This window comes from Rhinolophus sinicus, chromosome 2 (genome assembly GCF_057876585.1).
Source record: "Rhinolophus sinicus isolate RSI-liver-muscle chromosome 2, RSI-T2T, whole genome shotgun sequence".
NCBI classification, from domain to species: domain Eukaryota; kingdom Metazoa; phylum Chordata; class Mammalia; order Chiroptera; family Rhinolophidae; genus Rhinolophus; species Rhinolophus sinicus.
The window spans coordinates 116,938,899-116,949,041 of record NC_142502.1 but is presented as its reverse complement, the minus strand read 5'-3'; the positions used below and the strand labels follow the sequence as shown (position 1 = coordinate 116,949,041).

The following is a 10,143-nucleotide window of genomic DNA, read 5'->3' as shown; positions in this document are numbered from 1 at the left end:
TATAGGAAAGGCGTAGTTAATCTCAGGTGCAAACCCTGAGAGGAACTGTATCTGCCAAGAAGATCTGTCCATGCTTACCTGCGACCAAATTCTTAACTAGAACCTAGAGAGGCCATTGCCAACAGAGGCCTTTCATGAACTCTGCATTTTGGGAAAAGCCACAGACTGAACTTTCCACCTCCTGTAGGATGCTCTTGCCATCTGAGTCAACCACTACAAGGGAATTCCTGATTTTATCTTTCCTCCAATGGATTGAAACCTTCCCTGCCCAATCAAAATTACACAACTATATCCTCATTTGCATCCATACTGACAAATCAGAACTACTCTATAATGACCAATCATAATGCATGATACTGACCAATCAGAACTGTATGATTCAGACCAGTCAGAACTGTACAAATTTGAAAACCTCATTTGCATAAAATGGAGCTAACTGGGAACCTGGGCAAGTACTTTATCTATAAAAGGTGGTCCCCTTTTGTCTTAATGGTGCACACACACTTTTGGTTTCCACCAGAGTCTGTGTCTCCTCAATTTGCAAACTGTTCATCTGAATAAAATTCTCCTTCTCTGCACCCGTTTGGGAATTTTTGTCGACACGGGTATATTGAGAGGAAGAAAAAGCTACTCAAACTAGTTCAAGTAAAGAAGAAATTAGCTTAAGTTCACCAAGAAATTGCTTAGAAATTCAGGGACAGGAAATATAGTGAGGCTACCCCTAGCATGGAATTGAACTTCGAGGATTGAAGCTACTCCCTCACCTTGAATGGAAACCATGGTGTCTATTCTCTAACCATGTCTGTTCCATTCTCCAAGGACCTACCTTCCAGGTGGAATGGTGGCTTCTTTGCTCCTCCACAGTTCTGGCGTCAAAGTGGTTTTGATTTACCCAAGAGCTGACGGCAGCTACGATTCTATGAGAACGTTCAGTCAAGAATTATCTTCTCTCAGTGTCTCGGATTCCTAATTCTGAACTACTGAGAGAGAATCTGACTGGCTCAGCCTGATTTATAATAGGTCAGTCATCAACTCTTAATCAATAGCTGTGGCCATGTGTGATGGGTTACCAGGTACTAACAGCCCCAAACAGGCAACACAAAATGTGTCTCCTCTATCAGGACTTCGAATTGTGTATAAAATAAAATAAAAGATCAAAATGTAGGAATGCAATCAGAGACAGCAGTAAGAAGTAACATGTTATTGCAAAGACAAAACAGGAAAAACTGCATGGTGTTTGGCATGACAGTTTGTGTTATTTAATATTTAGCGGTAGTAATAATACTAGTTGGTGATTATTGAGGGCTCATTATGTGGCAGTCATTAAGCTAAGCACTTGGAATACATTTTTCTCATTAAAACTAAAACATAAAAACAAAAATGCTAGGGCTCATTTTTATCCCTAATTTAACATAACAGTTAAAAGGATGGGCCTTGGAGCCAAACCATCAGAGTCCATGTGGTTGTATGACTTCTGGCAACTTCTTTAAACTCTCAGCGCCTCAACTCTTTAACTCTTTTTCTCTGACGCAAATGGCTTCCTGTGGAAAGAAGGCGGGGGTGTGAGTGGGTGGGGTTGAAGGCAGAGATTCTAAATTTCCATACTCAGCTCTCATGGGGAGACAATAAAAGATTAGATGAGGTGTGAGAGGAAAAGACTGCTGTTATTAGAAAGCAGCCTGTTGGGATAGATCAGAGAACCGACCGACCTAGGCACTCCGGGTTCAAATCCCCACCCTGCCATCTCCCAGCTGCTTGACCTTGGGCAAGTTTCTTGAAGACTTCATGCCTCCCATGTCCTCATTTGCAAATGAGATCCTTATAGGGTTGTCAGGGGATCTCATGAAGTGATAGATGTGAACTCTGTTACACATGCGTGTCTGCTGTGAGTGAGAATTAACCAGTGGTCCGAGCTATCCATGATCACAGCAATGCTAGGACCCTGACCTCCACCTACACAGCAGGTCTGTGTTAATCCAGTTCCTGACGCACACCAGAATACAATACACACCCTTTGCTTTGACACTTTTCTTATTCTGGGTAGAGGAGGCCCTGTTATTTCTATCCAGAACATGACCCATTTCACACAGATGGTCGTGTCCAGGTCAGGCCTGCAGAAACAACCTTGCTTATACCATGACTACTTCTTCTCTCTACCCAAGGGCTGCTTGAATGTGGCAGAGTGAGACAAGCAATGACTGGCTGGTGGGGGTCATGTTTAAAACCCCTGGGCTTGACAGGCTGGATCAGTGAAGATTTTTGAAAGGCAGTCTTTGTCCAGCATTCGGCTTCCATCACAACACCTTACCTAAATGTCTCTAAAAATGTGCTCTGGACCCTGGTGGGAAGAAGGGTGGCTGCAATGTCAGAGAGCCTGGTTCCCTGGGGGCGATGATTGCAAGCAGATGTCCTGGCACTTTCTGAGCAGCAGTGATTTAATTCTTGCCAACTGATGCGGTGAGGAACAACAGCTTACAGAGGGAGGCACTGGGAGTAATTCCTTGCAGGTGACAAGCAGAAAGTAAATCACTATTCTCAGTGAAGAAAATTAACTTTGGGAGTGTGCTAAGCCAGCAGAGGGGAGATCTGCAGAAACCATGAGACAGAGACTTGTACCTGACATCTGAAAGACTAGGTTTGAATCCTGGATTGCCTATGTACTATGGGGCAGTGGCTAGAACTGGTTCCTCATCTGTGAAATGGGAACATTATAAATACCTTCCTTGCTTACTCACAGAGTTGTAGAGAGAAAGTGAGTTGTAGGAAAACTTGCTGGAAAGCTCCATACAGGATTTTGACTCCTCCCAGGGTCTCTTGTTCCTTTTACTGTGTGTGTGTGTGTGTGTGTGTGTGTGTGTGTGTGTGTGTATGTTTCCTGTGATTTCTGTAACAAATTACCACAAACTCAGTGGCTTAATTCAATACACATTTATTCTCTAACAGTTCTGGAGGCCAGAAATCCAAAATCGGTTTCACTGCTTCAGGTTTAAAATCAAAGTGTCAGCAGGGCCACGCTCTCTATTGAGATTCCAGGGGAGAATCCATTTCCCTGCCTTTTACAGCTTCTGGAGCTGCCTGTCTGAATTCCTTGGCCTGTGCCTCAACTCTCTGTCTCCTAATCCAGCTACATAGCATCTTACTTCTGCTGTGGTATCTCCTATTTGTGTCAAACCTCCCTCTGACTCCCTCTTTTAAGGACCCTTGCAATTCCATCAGGCCCACCTGATAATCTAGGACAATCTTCCCATCTCAGGATCTTAAACTTAATCACAGCTACAAAGTCTCTTTTGCCAAATAAGAGAACATTCACAGGATCCAGAGATCAGGACATGGACAGCTTCGAGGACCATTATTCAGCAGATCACACGCTGTGTGTGCTGTAGGAGGCGGGCAGTAAGAGGGGGATTCTGAGATGGAGAGGGGACAGGCCATATTTCAAAGCAAATCCAACCCGATGCTTCTCAAAAGTCCCTCTGTGTAGACGTGGAGGGCAGGCAGCATGGCAGTGAGGTGACAGCTATACACTCAGATCTGCACCTTAGACCAGTGATTCTCAGAGTGCAGTCCCCAGACCAGCTGCATCTGCCTCCCTTGTTAGAAATGCAACATTTTGGACCACACCCCAGACCTGCTGAGTCAGAACTCTGAGATGGTTTAACAAGCTCTCCTGGGAAGGCTGATCCCTGTTCTTTTTAGCTCAAATTTGAGCCAGTGTCCTTAGGAGGAGGGTAAGACAAGGCCTGGGTTGGAGCGTGGAGCGGGGGTTCTCAGCATTGCTGCACCTTAAAACCACTCGGAGCGCTCTTTAAAACACAACGCAGGAATCAGAACCTCTGGGGACGAGCCCAGGCAGTGGTTGTCTTTTAAGTTACCCAGTGATTCGACTGTGCAGTTAAATTTGGAAGCCACTCGTAGTGTATGATTCCCACCCTACAACTCGGCCTGATGGAGAAGAATTGGGAGTCCCTAAATTCAGCAGTTCTCAAACTTGAGTGAACACCCGGACGTCCTGGAAGGCTTGTGAAGGACTCAGATTCCTGGGCCAACCCCCAGCTGACTCAGCAGACCTGCGGGGGTGGAGGGGGGGGGCCCAGAACCTGCATTTCTAACAAGCTCCCAGGAGGTGCAGAAGCTGCTGATCCAGGGACCCCACTTGGAGAATCACTGCATGAATGTATGATTTTTAATACCAATAGCCCACCCAAAATACCTTTCCCTATTCAAGTTAAAACCAAAGTGTGAAAACATTAGAAGTTAATTTATTAGATTCTCCCCCCACCCCCTGGGTTGATTATTGTGGGACAAATGCCAATAGAACTTAATTATTGAGATTATGGTATTTGTGACGTGTAGAAGACGCAAGAAATATCATAGAAATGAAGTTTGAGGGGAAAGTGACGGGAAAAGGACATTGAAAACAGGTAGGATGGGAAAGAAAACCAAAAATGACACTAGCTTGCTTTACAAATTGGCCAATACCCAACCATGGTGTGTGTGTGTGTGTGTGTGTATGTGTGTGTGTGTGTGTGTGTGAATAATTTAAAACAGTATCTATCCAGATATTACCTGGGGGTCTGTCTGCCCCTTGACATCTAGGTCCCATCACCCTGAAATCCTCAGTGGCAGGCGTGGGTAACTCAGTGACTTCCTGAAGGTTCCTGTTAATCTCGAGGGAACTAACTGAAGTCTTTGTAGATTCTTAAAATGGCTTAAAGCTTTGACTTCCTTCGTTCTTCTTTCTTTACCCTAACTCGGCCCCTTTACCAGTTTTCTATTAAAAATTAGGAGAGGCGCTGGCTGAGTGTGAGGCCGGCGCGGCGGCTCACCGATCCCGAGCGGAGGGTCGCAGCCCGGGGCAGGCCTGAGCCTGTGGGGCCTCTGCCAGCCGCGGAACCGCACCGGGCAGCCGGCGCCTCTTCCCGCTTCCCGCTCAAGCGCCGCGTGGCTGGGCAGCGCCTCCAGGCCTCAGCCGGCCCCAGGGCCTCCGGGGCCCTCCCGGGCTCAGCATGCCCGCAGTGAAGCTGACCACCAGGCCGACTGCAAGACGGTGCTGCATGGCGCCGAGTACCCTCACTGCGCCGTTAACGGACTGCTGGTGGCCGAGAAGCAGAAGCCCCGCAAGGAGCACCTGCCCCTGGGCGGTCCGGGCGCCCACCGCACCCTCTTCGTGGGCTGTATTCCCCTCTTCCACCGCACCCTGGCCCTCGCCCTGACTGATTCACGGTGCAAAGATAATAGCTATATGATTGCTGGTTATTATCAAGCTAATGAATGAGTAAAGGATGCCAGTCCAAACCAGGCTGCAGAAAAGGTGGCCTCCAGAATCGCCGAGGGCTTCAGCGATACCGCTGTCGTCATGGTAGACAACACGCAGTTTACGAGGGACTGCGTGGTACCCACGATCCACGTGTACGAACACCGCGAAAACAAACGGCGTGCAGAGACCCGCACTGTGATTCCTGGGAAGACTGGCCAGCGGCCCAGAGGATCTCAGCATCTCTCCTGGACGCCGGTCCTATTTAACACTCGTGGATTTCAATAACCACCTGGATGACATTTGGAATGACTGGACAAATCCAGAGATCAATAACGCTGTTCTGCACCTGTGTTAGGGAGGGAGTTCAGTGACTGATCCCTGGGCATTTCCACTACACTGAAGAAGAAAAGCTATTTTTAAATGTAAATAAAGTATCTCATAGCCTATGTGGAAGGCTGACAGTTTTCAAAAGAGGGTAGAATGTCTCTTCAGTCGTCTTTGTAATGCAAAGTCTCTAGAAGCGGTAAGGACTGTGCAATCTGATCCTCCCTGTGGAGTCCTTCCCAGTTGTATGTTGCCATAATCCAATCAAAGCTAGTTCTGCTTCTCCAAGATTGTTCCTATTAAACAGTTTTAATCAACCTTTAAAAAAAAATTTAAAACTCACTCACACCAGAAGTTTCACAAATCAGGAGACTTTGCTGAAGTCTCGGAGGCCAAGGAAGCTTTCTCCTAATTCATTGCAGTGTTCCTACAGCAGTCCCTGACTTCTCCAGGCATTGCTCTCCCCCTGCTTGCTTTGAGCCCGCTCCTGAACAGAATACATCGTTGTGCAAAACACTTGCACCTCCTTATCTCTCCTTTGGATCATGGAGGCCCACCCTTGATTCCAAAAGCACTTACCAAAGCATCTCTTTTAAACAAATTGTTACATTCGTGATCAAATTCAGAGGAATCCTGGTGAACAAAAAGTTTCTTTGCCTCAGTATAAATATTAGCTATATTCATCCATTCCATTTTAAGTAAATTTTATATTTTAGAATTAAATTTGTAGTAAGTTGCAAAGCTAATACAGAGTTGCCACCCAATCCCCTATTGTTCACATCTTACATTATTGTGGTACATTTGTCACAATTAATGCACCAACAATGATGGATGATTATTATGACCTAAGTCCATCCTTTATTCAGATAGTCTCAGTTTTCACATAACGTCCTTCTTCTGCCCCAGAATCCCATCCAGGACACCATGTTACACTGACTCATCATGTCTCCTTTGGCATTTGTAGAATGTGAGAGTTTCTCAGACTTTCTATGTTAATGTTAATGAGCTGTCTGAGGGTGGCGCGAAGGTACAGTGAAGGTATCTAAGACCAAAAAACAATGCAGGCAACTCCATAGATTATAAGAGAATTTGTTGTTACTTACAGGGATAGAGTCAGAATGCAAGATGGCCCGGCCCCACTGTCCACACAGCTAATCTCCACTGCTAGACAGCTGCTACAGTATATGTTTTATAATATAGCTAAAGTACTAGTGATTGACAAGACAAAAGGACAAAGAATGCAGCGTGAGCCAGGAACCATACGTCCTGGTGATCTTATGATGGATAATTACTTACAATTGACACCAGCACCTAGTTTGATATTTATCTTGGTTGCTATGCCATTCTGGCCATTACTGATGGGAATCTTTATGATTATACTGTGTAAGATTACAGGACATAGCTAGTCATTTACTATGTGGCTTTGGTGCTGGCTGAGACTAGTTAGGTGAGAGTTCACAGCATGAAAACTTAAATAGAAAAGAAATGGGAAGGGGGTACTACAAAGATGGAGTCAGTCTTATTTACATCAACCTCTATGAGTATACATGACCTCAGTTTTGAGGAGAACTGGTTAGATATTTTGTAGAAGGTCTCTCAATTAAGGTTTGTGTGGCGTTTTTCTCATGATTAGATAGGGTTATGGGATTTGGGAAGGAAGACCACAGAGGTGAAGTGGCTTTCTTGTCACAGCAGGTCAAGGGTACATGCTATCAGCATGACTTACCACTGATGCTGCTGCACATGGCCACCTGGCTGAGGCAGAATCTGTCAGTCTTCTCCACTATAAAGTTATTCTCCCCGCCCCCTATACCGTCTTTTTCTATCCTGTACCCTTTGGCAGGAAGTCACCAAGCACAGCCCACACTTGAAGACAGGAGCTATGCTCCACTTCCTTGAGGATTTATATCAATTATTTGAAATTCTGTACAGGAGATTTGTCTATCCCTCTCCCATTTATTTATTCAATCATTTATTTAAATACAAACACATGAATATTATTTTATACTTTGGGTTGTAATCCAACATTACTTAATTTTTTTTGCTCAAATTGTTCTAGCTTTGGCTTTTGGGAGTTATTTCAGTTGGTTTCTGTGTTCTTTTGACATAACCCCACAGCTTTATTTTTTGAAATCTTCCTTATTTTCTGGCACTACAAGGTGCTCTAATTTCATTTCCAGCTACATCCCTGTATCATCCTAGACTCAGCCATTTCCAAGGAGCCCTGGTTCCTTTTGTTGAAGAACGATATTAGAAAGCAAGATCTCAACAGCGGTATGCTCACTGCCACTGGCGTATCATTGTTTCTAGGCCCTTTCAGTAGACAGAACTTGGAAATATATGAGTGTGTATTTACCTGTGTGTATACACATATCCATAATTATTTCTATAGTCATCCATCTGTATCTATATAGAGTTAAACCACGGGCCACACTGATGCCTCATACTGACGCTCACAGAGCACCACATGCTTCCTTCTAGACTTCCCCCTTGCTTATCTGTAAACTCCCACTGCAATAGTGAGAGGCCTGGCTCCCATCATCCTCCATCTTGCACTAATTCTGTTACTCCAACTATGCGTATACAGCAATACCAGAATTATTAACCCATCCACCTGTAAGTTCAAGTACGTATGTGCAGTTTGTCTTCAATCTTACCAACTCCACTCATTCTCAAAGTTACTCAGGACAGCACCTTTCCCCCAACCTTCTTCAGTGAGATTATGTCATACATTTGTAACACAGATTCTTTTGTCAGTCTGCATTTCATCCTGCAGTCTCCTAACCTTTTAACTGGTTTTTTATAATCTGTCTACGTTAAGGTTTATTCTTTGTGCTCTAAGACTGCATGGGTTTTGATAAACACAGTCATGTCTCCACCACTATAGTGTCGTACAAGACAGTGTCTCAGCCCTAAAAAGTTCCATGTGCTTCCTCTAATTCAACCCTCCTTTTGGCCAGGCCTCTGGCCACCACTGATGTGTTTCCCATCTCTATCGTTTTTCCTTTACCAGAATGTCATGTAAATGGTATCATAGTATAGACAGCCTTTTCAGGCTGGCTTCCTGCACTTAGCATAATACATTTATATGTAGCACAATTCAATGTTAATCCATGTTGTTGAGTGGATTGATAGTCTGTTCTTTAAAATCTCTGAATTGTATTACATTGTATGGATGTACCGCAGTTTGTTTATCGATTCACCTACTGGAGGACATCTTGCTTGCATCCAGGTTTTGGTAATAATGAGTAGAGCTTCTATAAACATTTGAGTGCAGGTGTCTGAATGCACATACATTTTCAAATCAGTAGGGTAAATACCTAAGAGTGTAATTTCTGGATCATATGGTAAGAGCATGTTTAACTTTGTAGAAACGACAAAGACTGTCTTCCAAAGTGACTGCACCATTTTGCATTCCCACCAGCAACGAATGAGAGTTCCTGTTGGTCCACATCCTTGCCAGAAATTGCTATTGTCAGTTTTTTTGGATTTTACCCATTCTAAAAGTGGGTTCTGGTGTTTTATTGTTCATTCCATTTTTTTTTTTCAATCCATGTAAAGGGATGGCCAATTTAGAGCATGGAACAATTTTTCACTGGCCCTGGATTTTGCATTGCTTTTTAAAGATATGATTTCAGCCAGGCCAAAGGGCTTAACGGAAAGCAGCAGCATCCAGTCCCTCAGCTGTCCTTTAGCCTGTGGAATTCATTAGCCTGAAACAGAAGCAGCAGCTTGTTTAAGGGGGATCTGAAAATAGATCAGGGGGAAATAAAATGACCAGAGAATGGAGTAGAATACAAAATCAGCTTTGGTCAAAGCAAAAGAAAAGTTTTAAAGGCTTCATTAAAATATTCACAGTTAAGAAAAATAAAGGTAAAGAGATGAAAATCTGTTACACTAGGAGACGATGGTTGAGAGTGGAATTTTCATGATGTACATTTGCTCGTGAACAAAGATTCAAAAGGTAAAAAGCCCATGATCCATCCCTCAAGAAATATTGCACAATTACAATGCAGTTTGCTGGAAATTAGAAGTGCCTTTATACTGGGAGCAGCTCAGGTCAGGTGGGGACTGGAAGACGCGACCAATGCCAACACCACTTTCACCTCGCTGGTTAATGACAAGCCTTTAATCTGTCAGGTCCTCAGCTTGTCTAGTTCTTCCATCAGCCCATGTGGAGCCAGGATAAGGGGTAGTGACATCATAGGTGAGTGAACAGCATGGTGCCAGGTCACGCTTTTGTTTGCACTGTGTCTGATTTTCAGTTATGCCTGATGAATTCTCAAGAAGTTCCTTTCTGAAGGCGTGAGCTATTCTATTTCAGGCAAGTTCTTCCTGTTTTCCAGTGGTCCCTGCCTTACTTGGCTCCCCTCCCTCCCTACATTCCAGGCACAGATCTGTTTATACAACTGTGCTTCATCTCTGAGAGAACATCCTGTGCCAGAAAATTAAGAGGAAGCGCAAACTCCTGCAACTAGCCAGCTGCCCCCGCCTTCCCTCTTGCCCCTCTTCCTGCTCTTTTCCATCCCCTCCTCTCTCCTTTCCTTACTGTAGTTGTCACA

General features: G+C 44.4%; 1 pseudogene; it reads left to right on the top strand.

The window, feature by feature from the left end:
• Positions 1–5,006: 5,006 nt before the first annotated feature.
• LOC109435857 (ER membrane protein complex subunit 8 pseudogene) lies at positions 5,007–5,612 on the top strand (annotated as a pseudogene).
• Positions 5,613–10,143: the final 4,531 nt, after the last annotated feature.